The sequence below is a fragment of the Camelus ferus genome, chromosome 2 (assembly GCF_009834535.1).
Source record: "Camelus ferus isolate YT-003-E chromosome 2, BCGSAC_Cfer_1.0, whole genome shotgun sequence".
In the NCBI taxonomy this organism is placed as follows: Eukaryota; Metazoa; Chordata; class Mammalia; order Artiodactyla; family Camelidae; genus Camelus; species Camelus ferus.
The window spans coordinates 109,184,723-109,202,811 of NC_045697.1; positions in this window are offsets into that span (position 1 = coordinate 109,184,723).

Consider the following 18,089-nt stretch of genomic DNA (forward strand, 5'->3'; position numbering starts at 1 on the left):
TGACAGCTTCCTTCTCAGTGGAAAGGGTCACCCTGACCATGGTTTTCTTTCTCTTTCTCCTCACGTGGCTGGTGATTCTGAACCAAAGGGACTGCAGTTTGAAGACGTGCCAGCCATGATGCAGACAGTGGTCTTTCCTGAAAGTGCGGTCAATGCATTGATTTGACAAAAAAGCTACCCTCCCTCCCCATCCTCTATTCTCTCCAGGTGCCTGGAGACTCCAGGCTCAGGCCTGAGACCCAAGTTCAATGGAGAGACAAGGCACATAAACATCTAGGCCAGTGAGGTTAATTGTGGGGCTTCCCTGGCTTCTCAGCAGATCCCCTAGAGTGTCTGAAGGAAGGGACCTGTCAGCCCACTTCTCAGGCTGGCTTCCCCCCAACACACACCCACAGAGGGTGGCAGCCAGCCGGGCACCACCCTAATTCCTCAATAACAGTTTCCCAGGAGCAGGGCGATCATCTCTGCCTCTTAGTTAATTTCATTGATTAAAAAATCCTATTTCGGCAGGGAGGGTACAGTTCAAGTGGTAAAGCACATACTTAGCATGCCTGAGGTCCTGGGTTCAATTACCAGTACTTCCTCTAAAAACAAATAAGTAAATAAACCTAATTACCTCCCCCCCTCAACAAAAAATAAAATTAAAAAAAAAGAATAAAATAAAAATAAAAAATCCTATTTCTTTCCCTATAAAATGCAAGGAATTAACTGATGCCTCAAGAGTAAGCTCAGTGAAGATGCAGAGGGCTCTGCTGTGCATCAGCACTGGGCCGTCAGCAAGCCTCATTCTTGCTGTAAAGACCTATGCTGGAAATAAACCCTCAGGGAGGAATAAATCATACCTCCTAAGTCACCCTTATCAAATGCATTCATGATATTGATTACTACTACATCTGAGCAAAGTGCAATGGCTGTTTAATGGCTGGTTACATCCAGGAGGCTTAAGTGATCCCGGTTTCCACTTCTTTGTCAAGTGCACGTGCAATTTTTCCCAGTGTATAGAGTCCATTAGGCAATTATGGGAAACAGGGTGCACGACGGGGTGAGCTCCACTCTTGACTGCTGCTTAGGTGAGAATTTCTAACACTGCAGTTACCGTGGTCTCACTGTGTCTGGGACGGACTGGGACGGACAGAACTCCTGGAAGCAGGAAGGGGCAGAACAGGGGAAGGGTGTGTGGGGAGATCTAGGGAAACTCGTGGGGTGGAGGTGGGGCACTGCATTCAGGGGCCTAGAACTTGACCCTGACAGCAGGAGAATGCCAGGTTTGTCAGTTAGTAAAGAGGTAGAAGTGACAGTAGCTGAACACAAAAACGATGTGATTTCTTTTTAATTTGTATTTTTCTTTTTTCTTTCTTCTTTTTTTTTTTTTTTAAAGAAATACACCCTTAAAAATGGTTATCTGAGACTTGACAAATACATATATGATTCTGATTGGATCCTGGACTGGAAAAGACATTGGGACAATTGGTGAAATTGGACTATGAACGATAGATTAGGTAATAGTATTCAATTGGTGGTGAAATTCCTGAATTTGGTGACTGTGGTTATGTGGGAGCTCTTGTTCTGTTCACATCAGAGTATGCAAGATTAAAGGGGCACAATGTACTCAGTTCCTTCTAAATGGGTTAAAAATTGTGTGTAAAGAGAAAGTGAGACAGAGAGGTTAAGAATGATAAAACACAGTGATTCAGTTGTACATACATATATTCTTTTTCAGCTTCTTTTCCACTATAGGTATTACAAGCCATTGAATATAGTTCCCCGTGCTGTACAGTAAGTCCTTGTTGTTTATCTATTTTATATGTAGTAGTTTGTATCTGCTAATCCCAAACACCATAAACTAATACAGCATTGTAAATCAATTATATTTCAATTTTAAAAAAAGAAGGATAAGGCAAACGTGGCAAAATGTTAACAAATTGGTAAATCTGGATGAAGGGTACACCAGAATTCTCGTTGCATGTACTATTCATGCAACTTTTCTGTACGCTTTAAATTATTTCCCAGTAAAAAGATGTTTAGGTGCTATCTATTATATTAGTTAAGGCTTAATTCAGCTGTAACTGCAAACCCACAATAGCTTAATCAAAAGGAAAATGTATTTGCCTCTCGGGTGAAAGGAATCCAGAGGTCATCAAGTTGTCAGGGTCTAGGGGTCCACTGCTTACGTTTTTTGAGTACCCTCAGTAACTGGTCTCCACCTCTTGAACTACAAAGGCTGCTTAAGCACCAGCCATTTCCCTTATTCTCGCCAGCAGGAAAGGAAGGGCTTGAAGAGGAGAATGGGGGGAACAAAAGGGCCCATGTCAGCTGTCCTAAAGTTTCCTGGAAGCTGTCACTCAGTGTTTCCACGTACATCTCATTGGTCGGAACATAATCTTGTGGCCATAGTTCCTGCAAGAGGACCTATTAAACGAAGTCTTTATTACAGGTATTCCTGGATCTGCTTAAAAATCAGGCCTCTAGTATATGGAGCAAAGGGAGAATGGCAGGTGGGCAAATAAATCAGCAGCCTCTACCAAATGAGGTCACTTTACAGACACAGCTTCTGCCCTTGAACTTGTGGCCCAAGGGCCCAGCTAGACGTCAGGCTAGCCCTCCTGACTACGATTCAGGAATGCGGCAGGTGATGTTTGCAAGCTGTAGATGCTACAACTCTCTGCTACTTCACACAGTGCTCCACCACCACCCCAGCACTGCTCAGCCAAACTGGGTTTGCAGGAGACTCACCTACCGATGACCAGTTCCTCTACTTGTTGAAGATTAATCTTTCAAATGGCTTTGGTCTAAGAAGATAGACTATTAAAAAAAAAAAATAGCGGAAGAGACTATCTCGAGTCAAAATAAAGACTAACGCCTTCTGGCCGCCTCACATGCTTACAGGGAAACAAGTCATTTATTTTGTAATTGATAGAAGGTAAAAAGGCCTGTTTTGTGGGAAAGCTTGCTATGCTAAAAGCAGTTTTTATAGTTCCTTGAGATGTTGGCTTTGAAGCAAGAGGAATACAACATGATCTGGGGTCAAAGTTGAGGATTATGTATACTATAATCTTCTGTTAGAGGTTTGCAAGGAGTAAGGAAGTCTGTTTATTTTTTTTAACACCTTTATTGTGGTACAGTTCCTGTACAGTAAACTACACATATTTCAAATATGTGCATTTTAGTAGATGTATACACCAATGAAACCACCACCACAATCAAGATGGCTAGTATTTCCATCACTCTCCATGACGTGCAATTTTCAAATTCCCGAATTTATCCCTTCCCATCCCCTTTACCCACGGGTAACCATAAGTTTGTTGTCTATGTCTGTGAGTCTGTTTCTGTTTTGTAAATAAGTTCATTTGTGTCTTTTTCTTAGATTCCACATATAAGTGACATCATATGATATTTTTCTTTCTCTTTCTGACTTGCTTCACTTAGAATGACAATCTCCAGGTCTATCCATGTTGCTGCAAGTGGCATTATTTTATTCTTTTTTATGGCTGAGTAGTATTCCATTGTATATGTATATGCCACAGCTTCTTTATTCAGTCATCTGTTGATGGACATTTAGGTAGTTTCCATGTCTTGGCTGTTGTCAGTAGTGCTGCTATGAACATTGGGGTGCATGTGTCTTTCTGAATTATATTTTTCTGTGGGTATATGCTCAGGACTGGGATTGCTGGATCATACGGTAAGTCTATTTTTACTTTTTTAAGGAACCTACATACTGTACTCCATAATGACTGCACCAGTTTACATTTCCACCAGCAGTGTAGGAGGGTTCCCTCTTCTCCACACCTTCTCCAGCATTTATTGTTTGTGGACTTTTTAATGATGGCCATTCTCACTGGTGAAGGAAGTCTGTTTAATTCGGAGTCCCCAGACTTCTTGTTGCCAACTTTTTTTTTTCCTCCTGTCTCTTATTTGCTTCTCCTCCATGGAGCCTACCTTGGAAAATACTGTGTCAAGAATGCTTTTGAGTCATGAAGCCCTAACTAAGCTGTCTTTAGCTTTGTTCTCATAGAGTGATTCTGGATGCTGCTGGTATATATTACTCAGAAAATGGGGTGTAAGTCATTGCTTAAGCATAATGACAAGATTTTTTCAGATGACTGAATGAGGAAGCAAATGGAAGCTGCAGGCCCTTGGGAAAAGGTGGGTTGACACCTGAGTGTTTTTTAAGGGATGCACAGGAAACCAACATCTTGTTTGTGGCAGTATCACAGCGAGGCTATGGGAGTAAAGTTCAGGCATTGATTGTCAGTAAGCCCACCAGGGACTAGAACGGAGGAGGCCACGGTTGTGTTTAGGATGCCTCTTTATGGGGAAGACCCTTTATTTGTAAGAATTTCACTATGGAAGACAGTGTGGAGTTTCATTAAAAAGCTAAAAATAAACTTACCACATGATCTAGCAATCCCACTCCTGGGCATATATCCAGAGAAAAATATAATTCAGAAAGCCACATGTACCCCAATGCTCATAGCAGCACTATTTACAATAGCCAAGACATGGAAACAACCTAAATGTCCCTTGACAGATGAATGAATAAAGAAGTTGTGGAATACTACCCAGCCATAAAAAAGAATAAAATAATGCCATTTGCAGCAACATGGGTGGACCTGGAGATCATCATTCTAAGTGAAGTAAGCTAGAAAGAGAAAAATACCATATGATAGCACTTGTATGTGGAATCTGAAAAAAAGGACACAAACTTATTTACAAAACAGAAGCAGACTCACAGACATAGAAAACAATCTTATGGTTACCAGGGGGTAAAGGGGGTGGGAAGGGATAAATTGGGAGTTTGAAAATTGCACCTCCTGGGGAGTGATGGACATGTGAGCTATCTTGATTGTGGTGGTGATTTCATAGGTGTATACATCTATCAAAATTCATCAAGTTGTACAACTGAAATATGTGTAGTTTACTGTACAGGAATCATATCACAATAAAGGTGTTAAAAAAAACTTTCATCAAGATTTGTAATGGTTAACAGGAAAAGCAACGAAGTCCTGCAGTTCTCTTCCAAACTGTGTCAGATTTTCAGAATACATACAAAATTAAGTTTTATTTAAGCCAGTGAGGAGATGAGGACAGGTATTTTCACTTTGCATTTGAAACCTGCAGTGAATAAATGGATTTGCTTTATCTTCAGAGAATTAACTGATAACTCGGTGCCCTTGCCTCTGGGAAGGGAACTAAACAGGAGTAATACTTGGTCTTCAGTAAATGAACAGCCCCATTAACTCAAAGCATTTTTGGTACATGTTAAATAATTTTGTTTTATAGTAATAAATAGAGTAAGGCTTTCTTTTGTGATGCTCGCGGCATATTTCCAGTGCCATATCATTAGCTGTTACCATACCCCCAAGGACTGGGTATTGTTATTCTTAGCAGGGAAACAATGCTCTAGACAGCCTTGAGCCTTGCAGCTAATTGGGACTTGGCTGGGAGGGGAGGCAGGGCTCCCGGTCTCAAGTCTTAGCTGTCCGAGCAGAAAGCTTTTGAAAGGCAAGTTTTCAGGGTTGCAGTCTTGCCCAGAAATTTTAAAAAAAAGTCTCTTAAGAAAAATACTAGCTCCTGGGCATCCTTGAGAGTACTGCATTCATTCATTCATTCAGCAATTACACATCTGGTGCCCACTTATGCCAGGCATTGTCCTAAGCGCTGGGGATGCCCTGCCCTCAGAGATGTGCCTGCCACTTGTCCCAAGTGTCACAAAGGGCCCTCGGCGGGGTAGAAAGTGATAAGGGCTGAGGAAGAGGACCTCAGGAGAATGAACATTTATAGTTGTACGATAATAGTAGCAGGAGCTAACTCTTACATACTGAGCCTCGCACTGGTCCCAGTCCTGACTTGTGTGTTCTCATCACAACCCTTGGAAGTGGATCCTGTGACTAAGTCTGTTTTACAGATGAGGACCTAGAGGCCCACAGTGATTCAGTGATGTGCCCAAGTCCTGCAGAAGAGGTGGGACACTGTCCAGGCAGTTCGCACTAACCATTTTGCTGAACTGCCTCTCTAAAAAGCCTTTAAGAAGCAGGCTGGAGAAAGGAGGCCGTTCTGGAGGCCCCATGAGCTCTGATCACAAGTGTCAGGCTAAGGGAGCAGGTGTAGCATGCCAGGCAGGGACCACAGGGCCAAGGTTGGGATAGTCACTGGGCAGAGTAAGGGCTCTCTTCGCCCCCAGCTGACACAGCAGGCTGACTTACTCCAAACAAAGACCTACCAGATGGTGAAAGGCTCGTGGCCCTGCACTCTGCCACCTCCCAGTCTGAAGGCGACTCTAGCTCTCAAACCGCCCTCCCCCACCCAGAAAAAGACAAGGCCAGGATGCAAAAAGGGGGTGTGTGGCAGTGATGAGTCCTGGCACCCTTCCCCTCTTGTTTGGACTCCACCCCAGCAACCCCGTAGGTAGCCCTGGGCTGGAGGGGGCACACACAGGGCATCCTGCTTCCTTAGGGCCGTCAGATGTCTGTTGGCTGCCTGCCCCTTTTGTGGTCCAGCTCATGACCCTTCCTCTCCTCAGGTGATGCTGCGGCTCCTGTGTTGAGGAAGGTGCTGCAGAGGTGTTAGAAGACATGGGTTTCTGCTCTCTGAACATCTGCTTCCTATCCTGCGGGCCTGGCACTGGAGCTCTTTGTTTTTAGAAATGGACGTGGGCGAGAAAACAGTGTTACTGCGTCCTAATGACCAGCTGTGCTTCATCCAGGCCCCTGACACCTTCTGGTCTTTGAAGGAAAAGCCAGGGAAGGGCTGGGAAGGCTCCCTACCCTCTACAGTCCATTGAGGGCTCACAGCAGCCCATTTCACAGGTGAGGAAACTGAGGCCCTTGGACAGATAAGAAGTGATGGAAGGAGATGAGGAAGGAGTTCTTTGGTTCAGAATCAGAAGTGAAGCCAAAGGGGCACAGGTGCCTGAACCATTGTGTTTGCAGACACAGTGTTTTTTGAGATCAGAACTTGGACATGGTGAAGAGACTAGAGTCCAAGACAGGCTTCTTGATGTGACTGCCCTTCTCCAAGGGCCTTAGAGGGAAAAAGACGTGAGAGGTGGTGTGGGGTCATGGCTGAGGGTGGGGAGTTCAAGCCCGCATCTGCCACTTCTCAGCCGCGTGACTATGGGCAACACGTGCCTGTGACTCAGTTTTCTCATCTGTGAATAGGACGCACCTGGTGGGGCTGTTTTGAGGGTTAAGTGAGCTATTCCACGATAGTAAAAGCAGAGAGCATGGCCCTGCCCCACAGCAGGCACCCACGCAGTGTTGGCGTTATGGACAAGAGTTCATTTCTGGTATTCAGGGTGCACACAATATAGAATGGTTTATTTTATAATTTTGTGGATTTCTCCCCAAATCCATGAGGTGTTTCAGAATACTTTTTAATTCTTGAGTGAAATTATAAAAATTGTTACTGTCCTCCAGTCCTGTTGGCCTCTTTGTGTTCCTCATTCCTACAACATAGCTCAGGGCTGCTCTGTCCTCTGCTTCGGGTTTTCTCCTTCACCTCCTCAAGATGCACTTCCTGCCCCTGGATTCTCTATGGCATCACCCTGCTTAGCCGCCCAGAGCCTCCGTCCAAGCCTGTGATCGCCTTAGTGTCTGATTTCCCCAGGGAGCTTGTTCATAGCTGTATTTCCAACAGCCCACGTGGCACCTGGAACAGAATAAAGGTTTGATGAATGAATAGATGAATGAATGAATGCGTGAATGGCTCCAAAGCCTGAGCCCCACCACGTGATGCTGCCTCGGATGCCACCTGCTCCGGAGCCCTTCCGGCCTGTACTGGTGCAGAGCCACCCGCTCTCTGAACACACAGCCCACGTGTCTGCGCCAGCCCCTGGGAGATGTCGCCGGGGGCTGCTTCTCATCCCTCAGGCTTGTCCTGATGATTTAACAGTTGCATTATTTCCCAAGCCCATGATGAGGCTCCATGGCCCCAGTAGAATGATAAATGTTCCTAGAAGGCATGTATTGTGTGAAGTGGAAGAAAAAGACACCTGCTGAGGGTGTCTGCAAGGGGTGGAGGAGGGCTGCATGGAGAAAGTGACAAAAGTTGGAAAGGCACGGGGACCATGTCCACAGCCCCAGCTCCGCCATCGGTGCAGTGAATCCTGCTAAGGGGTGGGGCAGGATTGTCCAGATGGCTGTAGGGGAAGGGAGCGGGTGATGTGGTATCAGGGCCAGATCAATGCACGAGTTTGCAACCCTGGTAGGAAGCCCAGCCAAGAGAGAGGACTTGGAGTGCGGGGGCTTGGTCTGTGGGTGAGAAAGAGCCTAGGGCGCCCCTGTGAACGAATAAACAAGAAGATGGTCAGAATAGATAAAAAACAAATTTCTTCTGTATAGCACAGGGAACTGTATTCAGTATCTTGTAATAACCTATAATGAAAAAGAATATGAAAACTAATATAAGTATGTATATGTATGACTGAACATTATGCTGTACATCAGAAATTCACACATTGCAACTGACTATACTTCATTAAAAAAAAAAAAAAAAGATGGTCAGAGATTAGCAATGAGAACCCTCCCCCCTTCCCCAAGCAGAGAGGAGCATCCCTTGCAGGTGTGGGTCAGACGGCCATACGGAACTTTCAGCGATGTGTTCTCTCTAGTTCCAGCTGCACCACGTTGGTCAGTCTTATCTTGGGCAAGTTTAACTGTTCTGAGCTTCACATTCTTCATCTGCAAAGGGAGGATGACAATGGCCGACCTCACAGAGCATCAATGGAAGCATCAGGGTAAAGCACGCAGCACTGCTCAATACTGTGAAAACTGGGCTGCGCGGTGCGAGCTTCCAGGGCGCAGGGGCCTTTTCCCTTGGGCGGGGAGCCCCCCCACAGAGGGCAGGGAGGGTATTAGTCCGCTTGGGCTGCCGAAACAAAGTGCCACGGCCTGGGTGGCTTCAGCAGTGGAAATGTGTTTTCTCACCCTTCTGGAGGCTGGAAGTCTGAGATCAAGGTGCCAGCGTGGCCAGGCTCAGGAGGGAGCTCTGTTGCTGGCTTTCAGAGGGCGCTTTCTTCATGTGCTCTCACGCAGCCTTTCCTCGGGGCGCATGCGCGGAGGGCAGAGAGAGCAGAGCTCTTAGTTGTCTCTTCCTGGGAGGACGCTAATCTGGCCAGATCAGGACCCCACCCTTGTGAACTCTTTAACCTTAACTACTCCCTTAGAGGCTCCGGCTCCAAATACAGCCACACAGGGGTTAGGGCTTCCACGTGTGAATTGCGAGTTGGGAGGGCACAAATATTCAGGCTATAACTGGGAGGATGAGGAGTAGCTCAAGAGACAGGAAGCGGTCTGGGCACTTGGAAGGGAGCCCCGTTCTCCCCAGTGGTGGCCTGGGCGGGCTTTGGAGCCCAGGTGTCAGGAGGGATGGGCTCAGCATTACTCACTTGTGGTCGGTCTCACAATAATATTCCCCTGTGTGCACGGCAAAGAGCTGTCACCTTTTGCATGGTGAGGAATGCCAGGCCTTTGGGGAGTCAAATAGGGCCCTATTCCATTTCCACATACCATTTTCTAGGACAAATGCCCAAGCTGGGCATTCTGACACTCCCTGGGCAGCCTTATTCCACAGTGATTCACCCTTTTTTGATACCTGCATTCTTCCCATGTATTTACTGGGTGAATTGCAAAGATGAATGAGCGAATGAATGAACGAGTCTCTTTCATTTTGACTGCAGTTTCCCGAGAGCAGAGTTTATTCTTTCCACAAAAGCTTTCTGGGGAAAAGAGTACGTGATATAGTTAGTTCCTTATGTGACAGGCTTCCTCATCATACAGCTTTCACTTAGTGTCTACATTTGGAAATCTCACGAGTGTTTTCATTTTCCCATGTTGGCCTTTCTACCTCAAGCTCGCTCAGTTCCAGAGGGGAGGGTACAGCTCAGTGGTAGAGCATGTGCTTAGCACGTATGAGGTCCTGGGTTCAACCCTGAGTACCTCCATTAAAATAAACAAATAAACTAAATTACCCACTCCCCACCAAAAAAAAAAAAAAAAAAAAAAAGGAAGAAAAAGAAAATAAGAAAATCGAGTTTACTCAGTTCCAGCCTCACTTACACAAAGTGAAAACGGACGTGGGTCTTGGAGACTTTCCCTCCCTGTGTCCTGCGGCAGCCTGTGCATTCTCAGGATTGGCTGTGTGGGTCCAGAGCGGCTGAGGGGCTGCGGGTCAGTCATTTTCCGGGCGATACCGCTTTCACCTTTGCCCCGATGCTTCCACGTGTGATCGAGCACTAGAGCCAGGGCCCAGGGAAGAGTGGTTCGCCAGTCACATTGATTCTCCTGCTTGGTCCCTAGCACTGCCTGCGGTGGGGACGGTGTGGGGTGAGTGACACCAATCAAGGAGGATGTAGCTCCGCTCTCAGGAGCTCCGAAAAGGGCTGGGGACACAGGACGTAGGAAGTCATCTGAGGAGCATTGCAGAAGCAGAAGAGGCCTTCGTGATTCCTGCGGTCCTGTGAGCACAGACCAGGGCTTCTCTCACTGAGGAGGGAGGTGGATGATAAAGACTGGGTTCAATTAGCACGGACTGGGGGAAGGGAACAAAGGAAGGTGCACTTGTGCAGACAGCCGTGGTCATTAAACCTACCCATCCTGAATCCCTATGCTGTACACCAGACACTAGCACAACGTTGTAAGTCAACTACAACTAAAAAACAAATCAAAAATTAAAAATAAATTTACCGTATGATCCAGAAATCCCATTCCTGGGCATACACCCAGAGCAAACTCTGATTCAAAAAGATACATGCACCCCAATGTTCACAGCAGCACTATTTACAATAGCCAAGACATGGAAGCAACCTAAATGTCCATCAACAGATGACTGGATAAAGAAGTTGTGGTATATTTATACAATGGAATACTAACTACTCTGCCATAAAAAAAAATAAAATAATGCCATTTGCTACAACATGGATGGAACTGGAGATCATCATTCTAAGTTAAGTAAGCCAGACAGAGAAAGAAAAATACCATATGCTATCACTCGTATGTGGAATCTAAAAAGAGAAAAAAGAAGACATCAATGAACTTATTTACAAAACAGAAACAGACTCACAGACATAGTAAACAATCTTACAGTTACCAGGGGTGTGGGGGTGGGAAGGGATAAATTGGAAGTTTGAGATTTGCAAATATTAAATAGTATATATAAAATAGATAAACAACAAATTTCTTTCGTATAGCACAGGGAACTATATTCAATATTTTATAGTAACTTATAATGGAAAAATATGAAAACGAATATTTGTATATGTATTTATGACTGAAACATTATGGAAATAATTGACGCATTGTAAACTGACTAAACCTCAATAAAAAGAAATCAAAACAACTGGCCCACCGTGGGCAGGGGACCGAGGAAATTGCTAGACTGGTGATTCTCAACCAGGCTGATTTTTCCCACCCCCACCCCCCTCAGGACATTTGGCAATGTCTAGGGGCAGTTTTGGCTGTCGCAGTGGAGGAGACAGAAGAGGTGCTTCTGGCATCTAGAGGGGAGAGGCCAGGGAAGCTGCTAAACATCCTGCAGTGCACAGGACAGCCCCGCAGCATGGAATTCTCCAGCCAGATATCAGGGGTGCAGGGGCTGAGAACCCCCATGCAGCCTGGCAGAGTCTGGAGTCTGGTCTGGGTGCTGGGAACTGGGCCACATCACCTCCCTGGGTCACAGTTTACTTATCTATGACGTGAAGACCTCTTAGGTTACATTTGGCTCTAACAGTCTGTGATTCAATGACACAGACTCAAACTGGAGTCTGAAGATGGGATGGGGATAGCTTCAGAATTTCATGCTTTAAAACAAACAAGCAGAAGAAATGTGGAGAGTTTTTAGAGACTTTCTAGGAAACGGTGCTTAAGCCTCAGGTGAATCTTGAAAACTTTGAACCGTATCATCCTCATCAAACCTAAAAGGAGCTGGAAGAGCCCTTATCTCATGCTTTGCGGCTAAGGAAGGAATTTTTGTTGGGGCTCGAGGGACAGCCCGGGACAGAATCTCCTAGAGTTACACGGGACCTAAGATGCCAGCCGGCTGCACCTGAGGGCAGCTCTCCAAATGCTGTCCTGGCTGCCAAGTCCCTGAAAGGGAAGCGCAGCTCTCCCCAGCCTGGGCCTTTCTTCCCTGAGCTCTGACTGAATTAGAGCCACACCCTGTCTGCCCTCTGTCTCTCTTCTAGATCTTAAGAAATGTCCAGAAGGGAAAGACTGAGAAGACAAGCTTTGCCTACACAGGGAAGCTGGTCTAAAGAAAACACAAATTGCCAGAGTTGCCCAGAGAGGCTGATGGTATTGTGTTTATTGGAACTTTCCAGAAAAAGAGTAGATTCTAATAAAATCCCCTTGCCACAAATTAGTAAAGAAATTTTTTTCTAATATTAAAAATTCAGATCACGCTTGTGAAACGTGCTTGTTTTTAAAGAGGAAATTGTATATGGTGATAACTCTAATTAAGGATCTATTAGGGTGTGGGATAGCTCAGTGGTAGAGCATATGCTTAGCACGCACGAGATCCTGGGTTCAATCCCCAGTGCCTACATTAAAAAAAAATGGATTTATTGCCATATCATAAATATGGTAAATTTGAATTTCTGAATGAGCAGTATTTTCATGGAAGTATCAGAATTTACTTGTAGGTATTTACAGACACAAATCAGTGCTAACACAGAATGCTAAAAAGAAAAAAGAATCTATTACCATGTCATAAATAATGATAAATCTGAAATTCAGAATGTTTGAGCAGTATGTTTATGGAAGTATCAGAATTTATTTGTAGGTGTTTACAGTCACAGATCAATGCTAACACAGAATGCTTTCTGTATGAGTGAACACAGAAAACCCCAAAGGTCAAGAAAAATAGTAGGTGTCGCCTACACTCATGAGCGAAAGCAAGGTAAGTCCCCCACGAAGGACTTACCTAGGGGGTGGCCGGTACTTGTTTCGTGGCCCTAAGCCCATCCCCCACCTTGAGGCTTTCTTTGGCTCTTTGAAGATGATGGTCAGTGTGTGAGCTTCCCTGTCCCCGCCCCACCCATGGGAGAGGGAGGAGGTGCTTCCTCCTCACCTTGAACCACATGACAAAGGGAGATTCCAGAAGACCCTTCAGAGAACTTGATACCCATCCTGAAGAGGGTAAGAGCATAAGGACTGGGGTGAGAATAGAGGGAGAGGAAGAAGGAGGCACTGAGGGTCATTGCTGCCCCCCAGTGGTCGGGGCAAGCCTGAGGGTCCAGTGGGAGCCACTTCAAGAGGCCCTTGTCCAAGAGGGCTGCGTGGAAGAGGGATTGGGACCTGACAAAGGGAGAGTCTGTGGGAGTTCCCCCCTGAATGATGAGGCACTGACTCTCAGTGACAGCCACATCATGGGAATTTTAACTGGACTTCACAACAGAGCAATCTCCAGGGCCCCGCAAATGCCTTTCAGGAGACGAAGTGCCAGTTTCAGGCAGCTGCCAAGTCCCAGGTGTACCAATGTCCTATGACATCTGGACTCAAAGACTGTGACCACCTTTCCTCAGTTCTCCCTCTTCAGTGTAACTCTGGAAGGGCGGAAACCTCACAAGTAGTGGGAGGAGGAAGTAGAACGTAGAAGAAAGAAATCCAGCCTTTCCTCATAGCTCTACTCAGGTTTCCAGGATGAAAAGGAACTGCAGGAGAAGCTCTAAATGAAGTAAGAGCTTGGCGTTGTCATCATTACGCTGGAAAGGGTGTTTTGGTTTTTGTTGTTTTTTTTTAAATTTTTTATTGAACGGTAGTTGTTTTACAATATTAGTTTCAGGTGTACAGCAAAGTGATTCAGTTATGCGTATACATTCACATATATTTTCTTCTCAGATTCTTTTCCATTATATGTTATTACGAGAAACTGAATATAGTTCCCTGTGCTATACAGTAGGTCCTTGTGATTTATCTATTTTGTATATAGTAATATGTGTCTGTTAATCCCCAACCCCTAATTTATCCCTCCCCAGCTTTTCCTCTTTGGTATCCATAGTTTGTTTTCTATGTCTGTGAGTCTGTTTTTGGTTTGTAAATAGAATTTGTATCAATTTTTTTTAGAGTCCACATATAAGTGATATCATATGATATTTGTCTGGAAAGAATGTTTTTAAAATCACCTTTATTAAGAGGTCTAACTTACATCCAATAAACTGCACCCATTTTCGGTGCACAGTTCAGTGAGTTTTGATAAATGGATACCCCTGCATAAGCACCACGCCATCAAGGCACAATATTTCCACCATCTCCAAAAGTTCCCTGTGTCCCTTCCAGCCATTTTCCATCTCCTTCCAGCCCCAGGGAACCACTGGTCTTCTACCTTTTGCCACCGCTGTTCAACTTGCACTTTGTAGAATTTCATTCAAATGGAGTCCTATAGTATGTACTCCCAGTGTGTCTGGCTTCATTCACTCAGTGTAATGCTTTAGAGATTCATCCATGTTGTGTGTATCAGTAGTTTGTTCCTTCTTATTGCTGAGTAATGCTTTATTGAATGGATATACCATAGTTTACTTTCCATTCTCCTAATGCTGGACATTTGGGTTTTTCTCCCGGATTTGGACTATTATTAATACAGAATAATATTCTTTTCACAAGTCTTCATTAGACATGTGTTCATTTCTTCTAGGTAATTACCCAGGGCTGGAAATTGTTTGGTTGTATGGTACTTGTGTGTTTACCTGTATAATGAATTGTCAAAGTGTTTTCCTTTAGTGGTTGTTCCATTCTATATTCCCACAAACAATATATGAGAATTAGCAACTGTATCTGACAAAGACCTTGTGTCCAGACTATATGAAGAAACATACAGCTCAATAATCAGAAAACAAAATAACTCATGTTATTTGAATGTATGAGAGTTCCAGTTGCTCCACATCTTTGACAACTTTTGGTAATATCAGATGTTTTCATTTTAGCTATCCTATTGTGGTACAATGGTACCTCATTGCAGTTTCAATGTTCATTTTCTGGATGACTAATGATATTAAGCATCTTATGTGCTTATTAGCCATTCATATTTTTTTTGGTCCATGCCTGTTCACATGTTTTGTCCTTTTTTTTTAGTGAGTTATTTGTTTTTTGGTTATTGAGCTGTATTCTTCACATAGTCTGGACACAAATTCTTTATCAGATATAGTTGCTAATATTTTCTTCCAGCCTGTGATTTGCCTTTTCATTTTCTTAATAGTGTCTTGTGGAGAACAGATGTTTTTAAACTTTGATAAAGTTCTATTTATCAATTTTTCCCTGTTATCACCCCCATTTTTTGTTTTATAAGATAATCAAATGACTGAAATAAGATCTTCTTGGTATTGAAAATGCTCAGAAGACTTTTATTTTTTATATTTATATTTATATTTTTAATTTTGGGGTAAAAATATATATCTGTATATTTTTTAAAGTTTCATGTGTACAACATTGTATTTCTAATGACAATTCATACAGTTGTGAGGCTGGAGGAAATAATGCTTAGTGCTCTTAGGACTGTGTGACACACAGTAGGGCCTCTATAGATATGGACTATTGTTAGAAGATTTTAATTACCTGAATGTGACTGGAAAAGTTATTGGAGAGGACATGCCAGCGATTCCATCCAAAGGCTAAGAAAGACCAGCTCCCTTTGGGGCTACCTCTGTGTCATGGGCCATCCCAAAGAAGGAGAAATCACTATAAATTGGACAGCCACCATCAAATGAATGTCTAAAACACAATAATGAGGAACATGGGTACCTTTAAACTTGAGCAATTTAAAATCAATTTAAAATTGCGTAATTATACAACTGATTTAGCGTACCACAGAGATTCAGTGGAACTCAAATAAGCTATGCTTGGAGAAATGTACTGAGATTTTAGGCTATTAGGTAGAATTCTAGGGAGATGTTAGCTAAGCTTCCTACTTTTTGTAGTTTTTTGTTTTGTTTTTTAACAACTGATTGCTTTATGATAATATAGTTCTAGAAACTTTTTTAAAATCTATTTTTATATTAGTGGCTAACATTTGTAAATCTCAAACTCCCAAATTTATCCCTTTCCCACCCCTTCCCCCTGGTAACTGTTAAAGATTGTTTACTATGTCTGTGAGTCTGTTTCTGTTTTGCAGATGAGTTCATAGTGTCCTTTTTTTTTTTTTTTAAGATTCCATATAGTATTTTTCTTTCTCTTTCTGGCTTACTTCACTTAGAATGATGATCTCTAGGTCCATCCATGTTGCTACAAATGGCATTATTTTATTCTTTTTTATGGCTGAGTAGTATTCCATTGTGTATATATATCACATCTTCTTTATCCAGTTCAGCAAATCTCTTCTTGATCTTCACCAACTAACTGAAAGCCTTCATGGTGTTAAAGGTCATCATGCTTTAGCTCAGTGGGCTAAGCAATGGCAAATGGGCCCAAGGCCTTTGCTTGGTCCACCATGTAAGTCAACATACTGGTCTTTTCTGTGGCTATGGCCTAACTTCAGGCATCATTTTGCAAAGTGGGTCATTGGTACTATGGGGACAGAACAAAGACTTTAGGAGGCTTGTGAAAATCTACCAGCATGGTTGGAAAAGGAAAAGTACATTCATGCTGATGTATAGTTAACAGAGTCTTCTTCACCGCTCAACTTCATATGAAACCTGACTTTAAGCCCTACTATTGGTGTCTTTCTCAGAAAAGTACAAAGAAGTCATATAGGATAGTAAATATGGAACATCCACATAATTACTTATAAATAGCCTCTCCTACAAAGAACATATGTATTTGAGGATGATGAAAGTCTAGTGGAACGTGTTTAGAAATTTTCACTTCTTTAACAGGTGGTGGGTAGACCAAAGAACGAATGATTCTGATCCATAATTGACAATGCATTGAGGAACAGCTAAGCAGAACAAAATCAAAAGTCTTGTCAAGTTAAGAGAAGATTGTTTCTCTCATTCCTTCTATCTACAAAGTCCTTCGATGTCACTGATGGTTAAATCTTTGACTTCTTCCCTTTATTAAGCCATGTTGCCTGTGCATAACTTTTATTGCCCTAAAAAAGAAAGTAAAGGATTTGTCCTTAGAAGTGTATAATTTTCAGAATCTTCTGAGAAGACTTAAGGGTCTAACCATTCATCTGTATATTATCCAAAGGGCCTCTATTCTGACTTCACTCAATTCCATTAATCATAGGCTCTCCCAACATGAGAACCTAGTTTTATGTGTGTATCACTTTAAAAAAATATATCAGTAAACAATTTAATATTTTTGCTTCAGTACAGTGTTTTGTGTGCTGGCAAATCAGGGGCTTGATAATTGGATGCTATGGGTTGTTAAACTAAATCAGTTAATTGGGGCTTCAGCTCTGAGGAGGGTTGAGTGAAGCTCTGCTGATGGGTAATTGAAGCTTCAGGTTGCCAAGAGGTGGGTGACTAAGAGGTAGCTGTTTCGGATCAAGAGTAAATTTTTAATTGTGTGATGAGCGTTCTCAAAGGGCATATAGCAATTTTCTGAATTGCATAATCTAATGGTTTGAAATTTAGAAAGTGATGATGTCACCTCCCGGTCTTTGAAAAGAACATACGTCTCCCCCTGTAATTATTTTGTGTATTATGTTTAATAACAGCAACAGGCCAATGCCAAGAGATACTGTGGTCAGGAAAGAGACAGGCCTCTGGGGGGGTGTGGGACAGCGTGGTCGGAGACTTTCAGTCCTGTGTGGTTGTGTTTTCTTGATGAAATTCCTGGCAAAATCTTCTTTCTGTGCTTTCGAAGCCTCCTTCTTCTTGTTCTTAGTTCATTTCCTGTTCCAAGTTTCCAAGAGGCTTACCTGTGCTAAGATGAACTGAGTTCAAATATAGTCCTTCCCAGAGTAAAACTTGTGAATTACTCTCTTCTTCATTGGTGTTTAAGAAACCATGTGAAGAAAGAAACAGTAAACTCTCAAGAGAATGTCACATTGGCTGTAGGTCGTTACACTAAGAGTTTACAGAGAGTAGGAATTATGTCTACTAATACTATGGAGAGGCAGAGAATTTGAGATCTACTCAGGAAAAATTAATCGGAGATCGATTTCTTAATTTTTGATGTATAGCACAGTAGAAAGAACACTGGTCTTGGAGTTAAGAG